The 21,296-nt window shown below is 37.0% G+C and overlaps 1 protein-coding gene across 5 annotated transcripts in view; it reads right to left on the bottom strand.

The window, feature by feature from the left end:
* The window catches only part of LOC124132663 (protocadherin-11 X-linked-like), a 363,829-nt gene that overhangs the window by 53,280 nt on the left and 289,253 nt on the right, over positions 1–21,296 (bottom strand). The window lies entirely within an intron of this gene.

Genomic DNA, 21,296 nt, shown 5'->3' with positions numbered 1-21,296 from the left:
TTACCAAACTGACTACAACTGCATAAAATATTGAAATTAAGCCATCATAAAACCAAAAATAAACATAAATCATTGTTCCCCTGACAAATAAGTTGAAAAATTTATGCTAGGTAATAGGGTTGTAAACATCTATATCGCAACAAAACCTATTTTTCTCAACTTGATATTATTGCAACATATGTATTTTCATAAATAGTTCAGCATATCAAAGTTTCCTATTCCTCGCTTTTAGTTCCTGTCATATTTTGTCAGTAAGAAGCAAACAGTGACAGATACATGTAAGCTAGAAGACCATTATTCTTGTCTTACATCAACATGATGAAGACAAAGTAGACAATAGTTAATGGATAACAACTTCTTTATTATACTGTAATAGCAACGTTTTGGTATAGATCCTTATATTGTTACCAAGCAAATCTTGAAGTAGTTACTTGTCAATGCTTGCTCGACAAAAGTTTCAGGATCAATACCGAAACGTCACCACAAGAACTTGTTGTCAATAAACTTTTGTCTACTTTGTCATCCCTCCCTTAGAAATGCCTATGAAACAAGTCATAACGAAGACATTCTTATATGATAAAATTCATGCTCTTACAACCATAAAATAAATATTATCTGGAAACAAAATTTAATATTTTTGGGACTATTCAGACATATTCTCAAATATTAGTTTCTAAACCCAAGACTTTTATATAGTCACAAAATCTTAAAATAAACAAATGCTTTGCATAACATCCTTTGGTTATTGCTTTCACACATTATTTACTCCATCACTTGTTGTCCTTTCAGATAGATAAGGTTTGAAAATGGTTAAATTTCATTGCTTCCCAATATCTTTATCACGGAAAACAATATTAATTATTCAGAGCGCCTTATGTGACATGTACTTTCAAAGCTATTTTAAAACTCAAAATTACACTACAAACAGAATTAACAGCCTAAAAGTGTATTGAGTAAAGGGCAAACCTATTTCATAAATGCTCGTAATGTGAAATATGTTTTCGCTAATCCACACACCTTGTACAGCTTATCATCAAATTACCAATTAGATAATAAATGCAATGTGCCATAACCTGGCTGTACCATGTAAACCTACAACTCTAATCTCAGCTTCCTGCGCGAAACATTGTCGTGTCATGTTGCACACGAAGGATGAGGGTTTAGAATATAAGCTAATGGCTTCCAGTTGAAGGATCACACATGATTTTACACAAACATAATGGAAGGAAAACAGGGTAAGCGGAGGAAAGAACAACGTTGACACGAACTGGAGTGATGAGAGAAAGAAAAGGGAAGTGATGAGGAGAAAGGGAAGAGGGAAAACTAGGGAAAGGGGAAAGAAAAAAGTGATGAAAGATTTTATGAGTTGAAGGTAGATGATTTGATGGTTTCAGGGGAGAAATGATTTTGATAAAGAGGAATACCAGAAAAGATGAAAGGCGAGATATAATAATTTAAGCATGAAGGGGCAAAGAAAGGTAGATTGTGACAGGCATGGGGACAGACTTGCACAAGTCTCTAAGGCAATAATTATTAAGTTAAAACATAATTTCTCGATTATATAAATACTAAGAACACTAAGGCTGGCATTCTTAGATGTACGGTCCACTTTTCTAGACTTGCATATTATGAGGACAGAATTACTATCCATCCATGGATTCATCTTTCAGTACAGCCTTGGAGCAAGGCTAGCATGGGGAAGGCAGGCATTTTTAACACCAGTTTATGAATGCTTCCTAGGGATTGTCTCTATGTTTCTCAGCTTATAAAATGGTGCCTGCTTTGTATAACATAGCTTTGAACAGTATTTCAGTTGTATCATTCATGTCAGCTCATGTGAGAATTAAGCCAGCTCAAACTGATGCAGGACATAAATATTTACTACTTTGGCTTCAAACCTAGGTTGATATTCAGGGCGGATCTGGGATTCAAATTCATAACAAACAGATCCTGGCATGTCTAAAGGATGCAACTCTTCGCAACAATATTGAGCAAATTGCTAACTGTTTTAACTTCAAGATCTGATGGACATGGGAGACAAGAGACGCTGGAATTAAGTGATGGTGGAATTAAGAAAAAAGAAACAGCAAGTGATGAAAACAGAACAAGGATGGACAGATGGGGAAACCCAATGTCGAGGAAGGAAGTGAGCAAGGAGTTTGGTAAGATGGAGTGAGTGAGTATGGTTTTATGCCTCTTTTAGCAATAGTCCATGTCGGGGGACACCAGTGTACCCATGTGGGGAATCGAACCTGAGACTTTGGGATGATGGACAAATACTTTAACCATGAGGCCACCCCACTGCCCTGGTAAGATGGCCAACAGAGCATAAGAAAAGGAAACAGGCCTTAGGGAACAACTGAATAATACGTGTGACATTCTGTAAATAAATGTAAACATAATGCTATGGTCTTTCATGCCTGACAATGACTTGTATCTCCACATCTTATCACACCCCTTAACATGCTGTTTTTGGTTGGGAGCTCCTTCACCATATTGGTGTGTGATCATCAGTGGACATATTCAATAGTCACTCTGCAATGGACCGCCTCCATGGTCTAGTGGTAGAGTGCCCGCCCGGAGATCGGAAGGTCCGGAGTTCAATCCCCGGCCGCGTCATACCAAAAGATGTTAAAAGATGGTACTTGTTGTTACCCTGTCTGGCGCTCATCATTAAGGGGACAAAACAAGGACTGGTCGGCTCAGAGTCAGTATACTGTGTCTGAGTGGGGTATTCATGTCAAACTGTGGCATGGTATCCCAGTGGGCTAGCATTATAAATCGGCATCAGTCCACACTTGTACAATCAGCCACACCCACTGACACACATACGTGCATGCACATTATTACTATACAAGTGCAATAATCTTGGACGCGAGGTTTAACCCCATTTCACCTCAACTCACTCTGAAATGAGGTTATGGAAAAACAGTAAGAAGAAAATGAAGGAGTGGAACAGGGAAGAAATATAAAATGCCAGAGAAAAACCAGTCTAGATTATCTGACAAAACAGAGGCAGACAGAGGAAAGAAGCATAAACAAAGAGAAAGTCAAAAGAAGGAAGGCAAAAAAATCAATTATAGAGATGACAGATAATGAAGGGACGCAAGAATTAGAAAAAGGAATAATAAAGAAGTTGGCGCCAATACTGTCGCATTTACTAGTCCCATGAATTGTGGCATCATTTTCACTGTTCTTTCTTTTATGATTATAAGATATAGACCGAATGTCTATTCTGAAACAATGTAATTATTGGTGAAAAAACATTAAAGTATTAAATGATAGAAAGATGAGAATGGTTGAAGTGTATAAACCTAGATCATGTATTTAGGCTTTAGATCAATTGCCGTCTTGTATGCCATCTGTTGCTCTCATCCATATGCTAATGGAATATATCCCATATTCTATATTGTAACTATTCATGGAAAAGAACCAAAAAAATTAGCATGCCTCCAGCAGACCATTAAATACATTTCGTTTCAGTCATCCAGAATACAGCATGACTTGTCACTGTCACCATATGTTGGCTTCCTGTTTAAAAGTGTTATTTGTCATTATTTCTCTGCCATTAATAATTAACTTCATAAATGGGTTAACAAAAACGATCAATCCTTCATGTATAAAATAACTTCTTTTTCTTCAACCACAATTTCATAATAACAGAATCTTAAGTAGAAATCGATGCCCAATGCAATTTTCATTGATTTCCTTACACGACGAACATGAAAAAAAAATCATTTCAGCAAGTGTAAAAATATATATTACATACGGAGGGACCTAAATCAAACATATTCAATATTAATTCAATATTGGCTACACTAACCATAGATTATGAATGCTTCCTTGAGGTTTGTCTCAGTGCTTCTAAACTTATCAAAGGGTGTCTGGTTTGGTCATACTGTTTATTGATTTAGTAAGGAAATTTGATCCAAGGGTGTATTTTGTGTATTCATGTGTAACAGAAGTCTAAGGATTGAGACGAAAAAAGTTGCTGAGGGAAGACATAATACCATATTAGTCACACAGTTGCTATGGCGCTGTGACCTGTTCTGGGGGCAATAACATCCTGGCACTGTAAAACGGTTTAGTTTCGACTTCATTTTCTTGTGACAGACATGCGAATATGAATATCCTCTGGCTTTTTTTATTTTAATTACTTATTCTGCATTGTGAGTACTGGGATTTAAGGAATATTAGGTGTGTGTGAAAATGTCAGAGCTGAGTGTTACTTACTTTCTTTTTATAGAAACATATGAATTATTCTTACACATGCATACCAACTGCTGTTCCAAAACAGCAAGCCACACCTTCTCTTGGTTATTTACATCATGTTGAAATATCTGCCACCAGAGACTAAACAACCATCAAGAAACTTCAAACGACTAATTTTTCTATTTGTCCAAAACTCTCAAGTTCAACCATTTTTCAAATACAGGAGTATGAACAAGCCTTAAAGTTAGCTTATTAAACCTGGTTTGAGATTTCGGTGGAATTTGAAATGAACATGATATGAATATGTGATGTTTAGAAATGAATAATCCTGTGTTTCATCATCTAGACCTCTCCCTACATATTGGTAAAGAATTTTTGGAGGATCCTCGATAGGCCGTAAACAGCAATTCCATAAAAGAGTCACTGAATGACGTGGCATGCACAGTTAGGAGTTTTGAGTGGCACCAGTAATAACACAGAGGGCATAGAACTAGCTGTGAGGAGCTTTGTATATACTATTTTCCATTTGAGATGAAAACATTAATATGTAATGATGTTTTTATGACAATAGTCCATTCTGATTCTCATGAGCTTTGGTCAAAATGATTGACCAAATTGGATCTATATGCTTATAACTGTAACAACAGTGTGTGTAATGAATAAATGAAAACAATGGCTGATCAAGTTCATATTGGTTATGGCAAATTTAATGTACTCAGTGACACTCTGCTGCAGATACAGGAATACACCTGATGACCTTATGAATTTGTGTAATAGATACACAAATGTACCTTTAATCACAATTCAATTTTATTCTTGGAATTGAACTTTTTTATATAAATTTGGCTCATGAATGGCAATCAGATGGTTACGAAATTAAATGAAATACATCCTAACCATCAAATCAGTTGAATCACAAGGGGCTACCTCATTTAGGAAGAAATATTTGTGGACCAAGAGGCTGAAATTCTGAAGCTTGAGATTAGGAGGGGTTTTAATCTAGTGGAAGGCAACATATGAACACTGCAGAAACTAAAGAATGGGAACACAGCACATGGTTTCATATAATACATGGTTTCAAAATATACATTTACTTATTACAGAAATCGGGTAGCTTCGTGAATAAAGTGTGCAAGTCACATATAAGACCAATATGTGGATCCAACCATACTGGGTGTGAGATAATCCTGACATATTCTGTAAAAATTCATTCATCGAGTTCTGTACTTAAATGTCTGATCACAATACCCCTGACCCAATGAGGCACCCCAATAAACACCCCAAAAATAAAATAATCAGAAGAATTCCATATACCTTGTTTTCTTTCTGGGTTCTTATAGCCTCCCTCCAAGACTGCTCACACAGAGAGACATGCCTTTCTGGAAACCTGGAGTATTTCTAACCAATCAACACTGTCCTTGAGAATAGCCTCCTACTGTTAAGATCCATTAAGTTCAACAAGGCAGACAGAGTCCTCAACCAGGTGAGCCTAGGTTCGGGTAGATGAGCCCACAACTGATGCTGCCATCATCAACATCATCACAAGCACTGCAAATGTCTCAATTGCCATGAGGACAGTCATTAAGGTGATCGAGACTTCACAGGTAAAGGCCAAATCAGGGAGATAGTAATGAAAATTACAATCGTCTCGACAGCACAACTAGCAAGGGGCTTCGGGTTACCAAAACTAATCACACATTCCTATAGGTGTACACTTCTTTGTCAAACGACCTTTGTCTAAATGCTATGCTATTATTATATTATAATTTGCCCCTAAGGTCTAGACTGTAAGACAAGGGATTATAACATGATTATTGATCAAATATACTTACTAGATATATGTCCCGAAAGTAAAAAATTAAAAGTGATGTGAAATTGGGAAGCATCCAGTTTTCTGTTCCATGAAGGGTATTACATACTCTGTATAAGATATTTTTGATGTTTCTTTTGTCTTCCATATCAACTTATCCCTGCCAAAGGAAAACTTCCTAGATTTATGGTATATCAATTCTCCTATAAAGGGAAAAGGGATATCCCCTATAAGTCATAAAAGATATACTGATTTATCATTGACCGTTCCTCCTTTTCATAACTTCCTTTTTATTTCAGTATTACAGTAAAAGGCTTCTTCAGCTCTCATAAATCATTTATGGTTCTAAATTGTAACAATATCTCATCTTCTTATGTCAAAGGAAGTTTAAGATGAAATGTTTTTCCATCCACAGATCTGCTGTAAAGGGAGACAACCCCATTTATATATATGAACTTTAATCTGACAAACCCATATATCATATACCTTCAGTATTCTCCTGGTTACATTTATTTCTTGCCACTTAGGTGCTTTAAAAATATTATTCCCAAGTTTTCACATACAATACTTTATCAACCTGCATCCCAATAGGCATGCATCATGCAAATCAGTAAATGGTGGTGGGAGTATATGCACCAAAGGATTCAAGATCACAATAAATCTCTATCACCAACATAAAAACCCCAGAAAGCCTTAAGAAAAAAAACTCCACACAAATTATGATCCAAAGGAATTATCAACAAAATACATGGAAAGATACCACTATATAGAAAAATCCCATTAATACCAAACCACCCAAAAGCTTATGACCATATGAACCCATAACTTTGGGGAAAAGATTCAGAAACATTTAAAGATGTCACTCTTTATGCGGAACTAATCTCCAAGGACATCCCAGCAATCAAAAACCTTCTGACCTTCCCGATACCGCTCCTATCAACATCATCAACACCTTTGAATTTCTCTATCAGATTTAATGTTCTTAAATAGCCATTGTCCCCAGCAGTTAAAGATGTCACGGAGTGTTACTATCAGTGCAGGACATCTGACCAATGTCCATATGGTCACTGGCTAATGACAGACTGGTCTGATCAGCTGGACATCTCCTGTCACTTAATGGTCAGTGTCAAAGTGCACAAAACCCATTTCTTTGAAGGGGTTTCTAGAGGATATTGTTTTATTTCATTTTTTCTTCTTTCGATTTCAGAACCTTGTTGATCCCTCGTTTCAATTTTTTATGACCTGAATGTTTGTTTGGTCGTAAAAGTATGTTCAAATTAATGGGATCGACTTTGATGATAAATTCCACTTCAAAATATTCCATTGGATAGATAGCACAGTAGTTAGAGTGCTTGCTTGTCAAACAGGTCATGTTCAGAATTTAAAAAACCCAGTAGTATACGAAATGTGAATATATTGATCACTCTATGATTATCATATGTTCATCATAACACAAATACGCTATTTTCAACTTGACAATGTGAACATGCACAAAAAAGTATTCGAACTAAAATGCCAAAGATTGACAGCTCTATTAGAAAAATGGTTCCCGTTCTCTACAAAGCCTATATATACTCAATTCGTCAAGCTTACCTGTGAAAATCTCATTTAGATAGTACAAGACGCTCGTTGGGTTCTCAGAAGAATGTAAAAGAACTCAGACCTCAAGACATAACAATTATCACATTTTTCCAACCTTTGTAAGTTCTTGTCAAGATTCCAGAAGGTTCTGTACACAATTTGGCAGGGAATTAGTACTAACACGTAACACATACCTTGCAAATGTGTTCCTCTACCTATTAGCTCAAACATTCCTGTACTCTTGTCCGAATCAAACACAAGTTTCCCAGTGCTCACTAACATATCTATGTTTTAACACTTGCCAGAGAGCTTCCCAAAATATTGTTTCTTTCTCTTGTCAACATCCAAACAACTGCATCATCTTCAAGTTCCTCCATCCACTTATGAGGTCTACTTGAGCCTTTGATCGTTAATGTGGATGCTCCATGTCATCATTTTCATTAAGGATCAAGGACTCCTGTTTGTGTTGAGTTAATTAGCAGTATTTAGCTAAAGTTCAGATTCAATTTTGATCCGATTTTTCACACCTTCCAAACGTCTGTTTGATCTGAATTTGAAAGAAAGTTAAATGTCTTACCTTTAACACAAGTGTCACTTTACACAAATCTCCTTAGAGAACCGAATAGCCATCCATCTACAAAAGCTCCCAATAATTGCACACAAACACGTCTCTGCAAACTCCTTAGATCGCCATCAGTTAGCTAAATATATAAATGGCTAATTTCTACCTGTGTCCATATCCTTTGATGTGGACCCCATTGAGCTGCTGTCACATGTTTGACAGTGCTCTTATTGGACAATGGTCAGCTGTTCTGTGATGTCTTGGTTGATTGGTCAGCCAACTGTCTTCAGCCCCCAAGGCTATTTCACTGTTTGGTGTAACACTACATTTAAGGCCAGTGTGTCCCATGAGTCTTCCCTAATCACCCCTTTTGTTTTTGGTGTTACTGTCCCCTTCAGGACTATCTGTAAATCAATCAAGAAGCGTCAAAAAAGGACTTGACAGATCCCATCACATTTTGTTTCAGATCAAAAGACGCTTTTGAAATCCCAATCGGCTTCAAACTTCCAAAGGGCAAATTTAGAGGAAAACACAGTTGTTGTTCTTGGGGAGTCTCAGTTTATGTGTGTGAGCCGCACAAGGCTTGTGTTTAACTCAAAGCTCCCAATGGTGTACTGTAGGAAAGGATAATTTAGACTCCAGCTTCACAGTATTTTTAAATGCTTCAGTGTGACCAAGAGGCATTTTTCAACGAGACTTGTCTGTTTCATTCGCAAAGGGCATGCTGAGATTTACATGAAGTGAAAAATAACCTGTCACTCAAAATGTGTGTACAATGCATTGAGACACATACGATATTGATTGTCAATACACTCTTGCAGAAAAGTCCATTGTCACGAACACACTGTTTATACGGAGTGAACACCTCACTGAAAGGTGGAATAATTAGAATAAATGCCATGAGGAACTGGTGGTCTTCTCGTTGGGAGGTCAGTGAGTGAGGTGGTGGGTCAAGGGATGAGTGAGGATGTGTGTATGAGAGGTTCTTTGCGTGGGGGTGGGGGTGGGGGTGGTAGGGGGAGAGGTTGTGTGTTTGTAGAAGGGGTATGGGGGCAGGTATGTATGTTGTGTGAGTGAGTGAGTATGGTTTTATGCCGCTTTTAGCACTATTCCAGCAATATCACGGCGGGAGACACCAGAAATGGGCTTCACACATTGTACCCATGTCAGGAATCAAACCCGGGTCTTCTGCGTGATGAGCAAAGGTGTACTTGAAGGGGTGTTGGGGGTGTTGGGGACATTGGATCTGGGGACATGGAGTGGGATGCTTGGGTATAGGGTGGTGTGTGGGTAGGAATGTTGGTGGGGGGGGATGAGGAGGTTTGTGTGAGTGCATGGGTTTGAGATGGAGTGTGGGTATGAGGGTTGAATTTTAATTGGGTGTAAGAATTGGCAGTGGGAATCTCATAATATACAACTCACAATGACATGTCAGGAGGTCAACTCATGTAGAAACTTAACTGGGTAAGGATAGTCTGTAAATCAAAAGGTTGTACACTTGGATTGCATCATCCTTGCAAATTCTTGCAAAATCCTGCAATTCCTTTTTCATTTCTCTTTTGTTGAATGTCCATCTATTCTATAAGTATGGCCTGTACATATGTACACAACCTTTCAGTGAGTCTATTTCAAGAATTGTAAAACGACTTCCAATCAGTAGATACAAAATATCTCAAGATCTGAGACCTATTGATAAAACATAATATTCCATTTGAACTTTGCAACATGTTTGCAACTATGTTGAAATTCTACAAGTCTTATTTTTTAAAGTGAAATCATCTTTCATTTCCAACCTTTTGGATATAAGGCTGGAATTCTGTGACCAGACAATATGATGACAAATGTATCATATGAGGGCTTATCCAAAAGACTAACCTCTAACTGCTCTGCTAGTGAGTGAGTGAGTGAGTGAGTGAGTGAGTGAGTGAGTGAGTGAGTGAGTGTGTGAGTGAGTGAGTGAGTGAGTGAGTGAGTGAGTGAGTGAGTGAGTGAGTGAGTGAGTGAGAGCAAGCAAGCAAGCAAGCGAGCTGGGAAAAACGCTGCTTTGAATAGTTTTCCAGTTCTATCCAAGTGTGTCAGCTGAATGTGGGAGGAAATCCTCAAGTGATGCAGGTCTCAAACATTTTCCACTTTGGTGAAACCAACGAGCATGGGTATGGTGCTGACAAACCTATCATAACTGTCTTGCATGCCCAATCGACCGCAACTCTGCACCGTGAATTGTAGGAGGAGACTCCGGAGCCCCATCTTAAGGTTATACATATTATATTGAACACATTCCTGAATCTACATGATGCCCATTAGAATTAATTAGTTTCACATCAGTTTGACAAAGAATTGTTAATGTTGAACTCAGATTCAGTGCTGGTTGTGTTCAGTTTATCTGCATAAAATACCAATTTCATAATACTCAAAACAGAGCTTTGAGCTTACATTTACAGCTTAAATGAGACACATTAGTTTTGCATGAGTATTTTAGACAAAATTTAGTGCTGAAGCTAAATGTCATATATTGTTTATGTCGGTGCGTAACCTTTTAATGTCTGCGTGTATTCTTCAAGAGTCATTTAGAAGTCATTTGAGAGTGCTTGTCACTCATTTCTCAGCATAATTGTCATCAATCATAGAATCAGATGAATTGGCTTGGCAAAGATTCAGTTAAAAGCTTTAAACAATCATTTTTATCCACACTAGGGAATATGGAGATGAGCACAGGATGGGGTGCTTAGTTTGTTTGATTGTTTTCAAATGAACAACATGCAGAGACATTTTTCGAGAGAATGACAAATTTGAAGTCACTTAGTGCACATAAGGAGGGACAGCCTTTTGGGAGAGGGCATGGCTTGCCCATGTGTCTCAGGTTGCACATTCTTCCTCACTTTAAAAAAATTGGGCAATTCTTCCACATAAAGACCGTCTTCGTGGTCTAGTGGTAGAGTGTCCACCTGGAGAGCGGAAGGTCCGATGTTAGATCACTGGCCGTGTCATACCAAAAGCTATGTTAAAAGATGGTACTTGTTGTTACCCTGTCTGGAGCTCGCCATTGGGGTCTAAAACAAGGACTTGTTGGCTCGGAGTCAGAGTGGAGTATTCATGTTAAACTACTGCATGGTATCTCAGTGGGCTAGCACTGTACATTGGCATCTGTCCAGTTGAGTACAAGCAGCCACACATACACATGTGCACGCACATCGTTTTAGAAGTGCAATAATCTTTGACATGACACCATTTCACCTACCCTCTTCCACATATAACTGTAATGCTGGTATAGCTGAATTGCTGTACAAGGCAACCTTTAAGCAAACTCGCTCACTCACTCACTCCAAATACCCTACACAATGAAAACCTGTTCATCCACACTTCACCATTGCCGTGATACCATCTGGATCAAAACATTTCGGGATGATCAATTTATTATTATAGTGTAATGTTCCTTTGTATATTTAAAGACATTCCAAAGAATCATCTGGAATGAGTGAGTGACTGCTTTAACTCCACTTTGGACAGTATTCCAGTTATATCAGGTATTATGTTAGCTTAATGTGGGAAGAAAGCCCAAAGCGATGCAGATCTCAGATGTTGTGCAGTTTGGTGAAGCCCTATAACACAGAAATGGTTCATGCAAAACTACAAACGTGAACACTCCAAATCTTGGATACAGATCTACGGTCACAGGTTACTGGAATGCCTAAGGGAAGTAACTCTGCATTGGGAATGGTGTTGCTGTTGATGATGGCCACTTGTGCCCCCATATAATGATCTGAAGGCACAGTGTCTGGATTAACAGGGTTTTACTGTGAAGCACTCAACTTGTCAGCTGCAATGATCAACCAAATAATTCACCTGGTCCAGACCTGTCTTAATATTACAGGTCAATGAGATATCAGACCCAGTTGAAGAGATGAATCAACAGATGTTTGTTTCTCATTAAATATTTAAATGCATGAGAGCAATCTAAAAAGAATTTGTTCTTGCATAAAGTTCACCAATACAAACCCAGTGATCTCTCTTATCATTAAGTGTAAATAATACATTTACACTAGCTGGGAATTGCACTGGGAGTAACTTAATGGCCATTTAGCAAAACTGTTATTCAGCATTGAGTTAAAAGGTGGGATAAACATCATTGCCACTAATTAAGTGTATATGTATTCCATGAAGATAGGGACACACAGTGTAAACAAGTGAGTTGGGTTTCACCAAAACTAATGCTTAGTCTCTGAAAATCTATAAATAACGGTGAGTTGTGCGATCTACCGATCACTTCGCATACCATTTTTGCCGAAATTATTGTAAACATTATTATAATTATTGAATGAAATTTTGAACATAATTAATAAAATATATTGCAACAATGAACATTTTGTTTATAAGCAGATATTATAATAATAGGATTAAATTGCGTACTTCAGTTTGGATTTGTTGACTGGTATTCTGTAGTTGTGTGATCGCAGTGATCAGCTGATAATGTTTTCTGAGATGGGGGAAAACATCATGTCATTGGAAAACTTGAGTTTATGTTAGTAAATTTTGGGAGCCATGCTTTACCTCGCGTTATAACTGAGTTAGCGTTATATTGAAGAGCGCAATAGCAAGGGAACACATTAAAATTGAGAAGAAATCCCAGTGAGATGCTATTTGGAAATCTAGACTTGCTTCATTTTGAGCTATAGCATTACAGTAAGGGCTGGGAAGAAGGGGAAATAATATGGTTCAGGGACTGTGAGACAGACTAGGTATATAGCAGCCATATCATGGCAAAGTTTAGTTTAGTCTCTGAAAACTTATACTTTGGTGAAACATACTCCAAATAACTCATACAAAGTTAAAGTCAATTCATAAATAACTACATGTACCTCTTCCCTCCAACCCCATAAATATATACGTAAACAATCCCACATGCATAAGTCATGCAAATGCATTATATATACTGCATAGATTCTGTTACAAACCTCAAGTCACTATCAAACTGAGAGAGTTTAAAGCAAGTCTATATTCTATTCATATTTTCCATCCACGTGTTACCACATTACCAAAACAATAAACACATCAGAGTGAATATTGCATTCTCTGAAATCCTTGCATCACTAAATTTAGCAAATTTGATACTAACTTTAATGTTTCATCAGAGCATAAAACTGTCTCAGTGTCACACAAGATGGATGACGTTCGCCAGCTAAATAAATAAAACATCTCCTCTCAACATTGCGGTACCTAGCTGGAATTGATACCATAAAACTAATCTTGTAGAATTACATCTATCAAGTCATCAGTATCGCAATTCAAAAATTTGATTAAATTTTAAAGATTTATACACCCTGCTAACATAACTTATAATAAAACAAATGATGCACACAAAAAAGCTCTCTTGGGTGTCACATGTTTCAAAATAAACAACAACAGAAAAGAACATTAATCACATACATTTAGCTGTCAATACGTCCCTCTAGAAGGAGACAAGCATCCCCTTGGGCAGTAATCAATTTCAAAATTCCCATCTCACCTGTCACAATTCTAGGCCCAAGGTTAGCTTCATCCCAAGGGGGTTGTAACTAGCTTCTGTCCCTTGGGATCCAGTGATGCTGGCCCCTAATATACATACGTCTTGCCTCGACTCTTCTTTATCTTTTTAAGATTTAGGAATTACAGACACATGGTTATAAACAATGGGCTTAATGAATCAGGGGTGATGTAATTGAGTTACCACAAACCATAGGGTTTTCTTCTGTTTGGTTTTGGTTGGATTGGATTGGAGAATTTGGTTTGTTGGGCGAATTTGTCTCCTACATTGTTAACATTGAAGGGAATCAGACAATTTATGTGTTGTATTTAAGAGTGAGCGATATATGTTTTTAGCTGAGTCAGCTGTTTGTACCGACTCCATTCAATCTGTCTCTATACTGATGAAAGAAGTTCGGCTAGAAATGTTGACCAACTTCTACCACGGGGGTTTATCAGGACCAAGACATGCCCTAATTGCTGATGAAAGAAACTTGGTATTTTTATCACAAAAGGTTAACGACATTCTATTACTGAAAACAAAAACAAAGATCTTTCCTTTGATGAATTAATATTGTTTACAAATATTATCAACAAATCAGTTCTGAACAGTCTTGATTCATGATCACCACAACAAAATTAATTCAAGAACATTGCACAAAGGTGGTTATCTACACACAATAAACTACAACCACAATAAACAATGATACCCACAGATTAAGATACCCAAACAGCGCCATGATAATAGACAAGTTGTCCCTACCAGAGAAATCTATAGCTTCTCAAGCAATGCTGTTAATCTCGAGAACAAAGATACCCTATATTTCCCTACTGAGCGCTTAAGCAGAAAACATTCAGAGTCTATCAGTAGATAACCTTTAGTTAATAATTCATAGAATTCATGATCAAAGAAATATAGAATTTTCATCCCTTTACTGTCAAATGTGGTAATAAAGAGGTTTCGATAACAAAATAACATACCATTTATATTTGTGATGTCTGTATTTTCACCTTGAAAATCAGATTGAATTCAAAGACCCGCGCATACAAAATAATTATTTTGAGATCATCAAATTCCTATTTGATAGCATGTGTATGCATATGATGATGTTAGAATGGGTGATCAGGTATTGGTGACAGGATTAGGTTTCTTTAGCTGTTGATAGAATTATATTTGTCAGATTTATACAATTAATACGATCACAGTTGAAAGGTTTTGGAGTAAAGATAGTGTAACATTAAACAACGTTGTCCAAATGGATAAAGTTATGAGCTGTTTGCGAGACATAATTTCACTTCTGAGAGACATAATGGCACTTTGGAGAGGCATAATTTCACTGAGATAACATTGAAAATAATTCATTTGGAAGCATGTTGGATATCACGGACATATGAGACATTGCAAATGAAAATGAACTATTATTCTGATATTATTTTTCATGATATCTCCTGGATCTGCACATAAAGTAAAAAAAAGGAAAGTTAGCTTTTCATATTTTGGAACAAAAAGTAATTAATGATACTGATGAAAAAAATATCAAATTTCTTCTCAAAATGATAAAAATGGACAATAAAAGTGTCGAACCTTCACAGCTAATATTTTATCATGTTCACACTAAAATGAAAGTGTTTCATTAATATCATTTTGGGGGGAATGTTTTTTTTGTTTTTTTTATTTATAGATTCAATTAACTGTTCAACTCATCAAGTAATGTAGTGAGTGAGTGAGTATGGTTTTACGCCGCTTTAAGCAATTTCCAGCGATATCACGGCGGGGGACACCAGAAATGGGCTTCACACATTGTACCCATGTCGGGAATCAAACCCGGGTCTTCGGCGTGTCGAGCGAACGCTTTAACCACTAGGCTACCCGACCGCCCCATCAAGTAATGTAAGTATGTCCCTAAAGTTCATTAAGTGCACTACCGCTGAGGTGATAAAACTTGAGTTTATTAAAAATGTTAGTAAATTTTTGGAGCCATGCTACTGTGCACTATAACCGAGTTAGCGTTATATTGAAGGGCACTATAACGAGGGAACTCTGTACACAATGCACTCTCTCCAATGTAAAAGCAACAAACAACATTTCTACAATCATAAGAAATCTCTATGTAAATCAGAGTCCATTGTATCATCCTGACTATTTCATCAGCATGTGTTTATGAATCACTATCAAATAGTGATGATACATCAAATCAAATGGGCGGTGGAGTAGCCTAGTGGGTAAAGCGCTCTCTCGTCACGCCGAAGGCCCGGGTTCGATTCCCCACATGGCTTTAATGTGTGAAGCCCATTTCTGGTGCCCCCTCCGGAATATTGCTGGAATATTGCTAAAAGTGGTAAAACAATACTCACTCAAATCAAACATTGCTTTGTGGCAGCTTGTTAAACAGCAACATTGTTCCAAAGCAATGTTGGTAGGGGTAAATATATAACTTTCTATTGTTTAATTAAATAAATTTACACATGATTTTTCTGTCATATTGCAATTCCCCAGTTGCTTCTTTGTGCTATAAATCGGTTTAGTAATGGTTATCATACATGCCAATTTAAATTACATTGTAATTGATTTTTTGGGGAAAATGCAAATGCTGTGTCTGCATTATTTTTGTAGAGTATCTAGTAAATCAAACTGTTTGGAATAACAAGGTTCCACATTACAATGACATTCATCAGCTGATATAATTCATTCAAATTCACCCAGGTAGAAACCAACCTGATATATACACCTGTCACTCAATTGTACTTACCTGTAATTCACATGACAAACAGTTCCAGACTAGTTCATTTCACCCACTCATTAGTGTATTAGAGAAACTGATAATCAATTTCTAGGCCACACTCATCTTATATGTGACTAAATCAGTGTCACTCTCTGACAAGACAAAAGAGAATTCAACGATGCATGTCAAAACATTTGTCAAAGGAAGCAAGCTCTAATTGATTTCTACCAGTCAAGTGAAATAGACCATTTAACTTGGACTCATGTCATTATCACAACACCCTGCCTAGTGCTTATTCACCTAATACAAACAAGCAATGAGACATGACACCTAGACTCTGATAGCCACACAAGACTACTTGTGATTTCTATGGTAGGGACTGAATGATTAAATTTGTATAGATCGCCACATTGTTAAGATGACAGGGTCGTCAACGTGTCTCTACCATGATTGGGTAAAAAACCAACTATGTTACCCCTTTAGTGATTAACTCAGGTGGAAGGAATACTCATTAAATGCACTTGAGTGAAATTGACATCATAGTTGTGAATTGTGTCTGTTCATGTTCAAATTGAGTTGTTTGAACGGGGAAAATTGAAGTTTTGTTTTTGCTCGATCGTGACAAATTGTTGTGTAAACATGCATAGGATTACATTTTGTGACTGAAATGTGTTTTCATTGTATTCTGGTGTTGTGTTTAGCAATTATTACACCACAGTGTCATGGCCATGACAGATTGACTATAGTCATATGAACAAATCAGGTGTTCTTTTACTTCTTTTGAATAGTATACTTTGATACTTTCCAGCTGTCTATCAGGGAAAGTCATTGTAGGTTATTAAATATAAAATTAGCATTGGGCAGTATTTGTTTAAGTCTTGAAACAATTAGAGTAGCTGTAAATCGGTTTAGATACACCTTACATTTAAAGTAGAATTTAAAGAAAAAATGATTTGGACATTTTTCTGTATGTGTTTAATAAAAGATGAGTATTATGGTTTTTACATTTATTGTTGACAAATATAAAAAAAATGTTGATGTATTTTAGAAGCAATTCTAATGATCACTTCATGGAAACAAGTAGAAATGTGTAGCTTGAATATTAAGTTTGTTTGTTTGTTGTTTGTTGCCACACTTGGCAGTATTCCAGCTATATGAAGGCGGTCTGTTAATCATCAAGTTAGGACCAGACAATCCAGTGATTGACATCATGAGCATTGATCCAATTGGGAAAAGATGACAAGCATGAACCAAGTCAGCGAGCCTGACCACCCGATCCCGTAAGTTGCCTCTTACAACAAGCATAATCGCCTTTTACTGCAAGCATGGGTTGTTGAAGGCCTGTCCTACCCCGGATCTCGATCACTGGATTATCTGACCACACGACCCCGTTAGTCGCCTCTTACCCTAATATTAAGAGAAATGGCTTTGCAGTTTGGGTGATAATGAAGATGAGCATCACTTTTACATGGTTGTCCACTGTATGTTGGCAAAAAAAACAGTTTCTCTGGATTTTCTTATTTTATAAATTCTACATATTAATGACAATTAACAATAGTTTGATATTAAGACATATTCCCATGTATCATGCCATGAACTGGAAAAAATCCTCCAAAAGGAATATGTAGCTAATAAATATATATACTATAGTGAGTGAGTGAGTCGGGTTTGACAGTGCTGTGAGTAGTATATCTGTTATATCACAGCTTGAGTTTAACATGGGAGGAGATATTTCAAGCATATTTCAAATATTGCAACATCTCAGTGCAGTTATTATTTAGCGTCTCCTTTTCACTTCCTCATCAGTGTTCCAACTATTGTAACATCAAAAGCACTATGTACTACAGGATAAAAGGTTTTCATCTTAAAACAGCATTTTATGCTAACAGGAAGTTAACAAGAGATGTCAACCATAGCATATTTATGTCTGTCCATGATTTCAAAGAAACTAGTGGGAGGTTTGTACACTGAGTTTAAATATATAATATACATATAGAATACTAAACGAGCTCCCGTGTAATACCAATTTTATGAAACGAGTGAATAGTTCTGGTATCTGACGAGCGAAAGCGAGTCAGATACCACAACTATTCACGAGTTTCATAAAATTGGTTTTACACGAGAGCGAGTTTAGTATTTTATTTATTACTTGTCATTTATGTTTTTAGAATTATACTGTTGAGTGTAAATAGGCTGACACCTACACGATCCATGGCATAATCCAATTGAGTTTAACAGAATAATACTTCAAACACGTCAAAAGTTGAAACGTATGCATTTAATATCATACAATGGTCCACCTTTAGAATTCAGGCGTTCGTCCCACAAAATTATCGTAGTGCTAGGGCTATCACAACTCACATAATTTAACTTAGACTAAAGACTCGTTGCGCTAGAGTACGATCGCCTTGTGGAACGGGGCCTTGCAGCTCAAAGTTTACAATGACGTCACAATACCCGATGACGTAATTTGTTGAATTTTGTTGCAAGATCCATCGGCGAAACAATGCCATGTGACGTCAGCCTAGCAACAAGGTTGCTGGGGTCATCGAGTGTGCATAAGCTCCTCCCAGTGATCTATCATCTCCACACACAATGTCGTTGAATACGCCAAGGGATGTTGAGAGCTTTCAATATTTGTTCGTGAAACGTGTTCCGAGAGTACATAAGCACGCGTTTTGGTATTACACAATGTGTAATAAAGCTGTATGTTTATTAAACGGGTGATCTCTTCACGGGCAAGTGATAAATATATGTATATGACTGTAGTCTTTGTCTTCTCATTATATAATTTACGTAGATCATGACCTTAAACTTTTGATGTCTCCACAAGTGTAATGATGTAAAAGGGGGCAGTATTTGTGTAAGCCAGTTAGGCCTGTTTACCAATCCTTTCAAAGTTAAGTTGAATAAAATGTGGGAGGAAAAGACTCTAATGATGCAGTTTTTAGATGTTTACCACTTTGCTGAAACATCTAAACTTTGAAGAAACTTTGCTGAAATCCACCAGCAAATTATGGAGCAGACAAACCTAGAAACATTCGGCAAAACCAAGGATCCTAGGTTCCTGGCATCCCTAAGGGAAGCAACTCAGTGTATTGCAGCATCTTCGACAACATCCATCCACAAACCCTTTATTAACAATTTCAATGAAGAATTTCAACCTATGTAAATCTCCAGTTGACATCTCAGTCACAAGACCCTTGTCAATGAGTTATTTATGTATTGTAACATTTCTTCCAAAGAAACATGTGAAACTACATAAGATGGAAAACTGTTCTTTTTGGATTCTAAACGTATGTGAAATTAGTTTCAGAAAGTCTGCAGTGTTTTACAAATGAAAAGAAACTGATCTGGCAAATGTCACAAGCTGCTATTTAAACATGTCAATTCAATCAAGTCCAGTCAGTTTCACCGTAATGTGATCAACAATGTTGTAAATGCTGTTTACCCTTTGACTAATCCCATTAAACAAAGTCAGGTTTAAAACCAACTACATGTGACAGTCTCACAGCACAACCTGACAGAAAAGGGTTACTCAAAGTGAAAAATAAATCAACTAAGAGCTCAAGAAAGACTACAAGCATGACTTTATGTTTTCAATCATGCACAAACCGTTGACAGCTGAAACCTTATTGTTCAACATCCCTTAAGCAAACTTGACAAATTACCAGCGTCTATTTCAGTCAATGAGATTTCACTAAGCACGTGCTTCCAAAAGATTGTCAGTGTCTCGAAATATGTTTTCAAACACTTATAAGTAAACACTGTCTCGTACCAAATACCTTTCACCTTAATGACAAACAGTCTCTGTCATGATTGATCCCATTACGCCAGAGTGAGAATTTCACTGTGATCAGTTTCACTGAAATAAGCATCTTAAGGGAATGGCCGCCTTAGTGCAGTGTACGTTTACTAATTGTTAGGAAAACATACTCTGCTGTGTTTTCATTCTGGCTAATGGCTTAAACTGCAGTTGATGGGACAATGTTAATGTCAGAAACTAATGTTGGTTGTTTCAACAAGACAGACTCCATTAAAACTTTGTGATAACATCTTTTTACTAGATCTTATTGCAGAATGTTGACCAATTTTGTCAAATGTTTCTTTAGAGAAAGGGTGGTCACCAAAAACAAGTTATGTTATCTTTTGTCTAAAACTTTCCTGAGGAAAGAAAGATTTAGATCTCATCAATGTTTGAACACCTTTCAAATGAAATGTCAGACCTTTGATTGCAGCTGTGTTGCCAAGCTGCCTCAATTTAGCATTAAGATAGGAATCTAGCAAAACTGATGTGGAAGTAAGATGCACTGCCAAATGTAAACAGTCGTCTTCACATAGCCAAAAAGAAACAACAACAACACAGCAGTGCCAGGTACAACATGTTTGATGAATCTCCACACCACTTCTACCATGGCATGTTGTGTCATTAAACACGTAAACCAAAATATTTATTCATAATATAATTCTACTGACGGTGAGTTCTTTTCAGCCAAACCATTTAGGAAGCATAATCGTAGGTAAAGATCTTAGGTAATTATTTTATCATTGAATATCAATTTGTATCTGTCTTTGTATCTGATTTAGAAATTGCTTGATCACTGATTTAGAAATTGCCTGCAGATAACATGAAAGTGATCGATAATCAAGTGTTGATCGGATTGTCCAAATCCTGGGTTCTATTCCTGAGCTGAGAACAATGTGTCGAGCCAATGGGCTTGATATTGTTGGAACATTGTTTGTTTTTGTTTTTTGTTGTTTAATGCCGCACTCAACAATATTCCACCCATATGACGGCAGTCTGTAAATAATCAAGTCTAGACCGGATTATCCAGTGATTGAGATCCGGGGTAGAATAAGTCATGCAGTAAAAGGCGAATATGCTTGTCGTAAGAGTTGACTAATGTGA

This window comes from Haliotis rufescens, unplaced genomic scaffold, assembly GCF_023055435.1.
Source record: "Haliotis rufescens isolate VD_foot unplaced genomic scaffold, xgHalRufe1.0.p SCAF_7, whole genome shotgun sequence".
Taxonomy (NCBI): Eukaryota; Metazoa; Mollusca; class Gastropoda; order Lepetellida; family Haliotidae; genus Haliotis; species Haliotis rufescens.
This window is presented reverse-complemented; position numbering and strand designations above follow the sequence as displayed.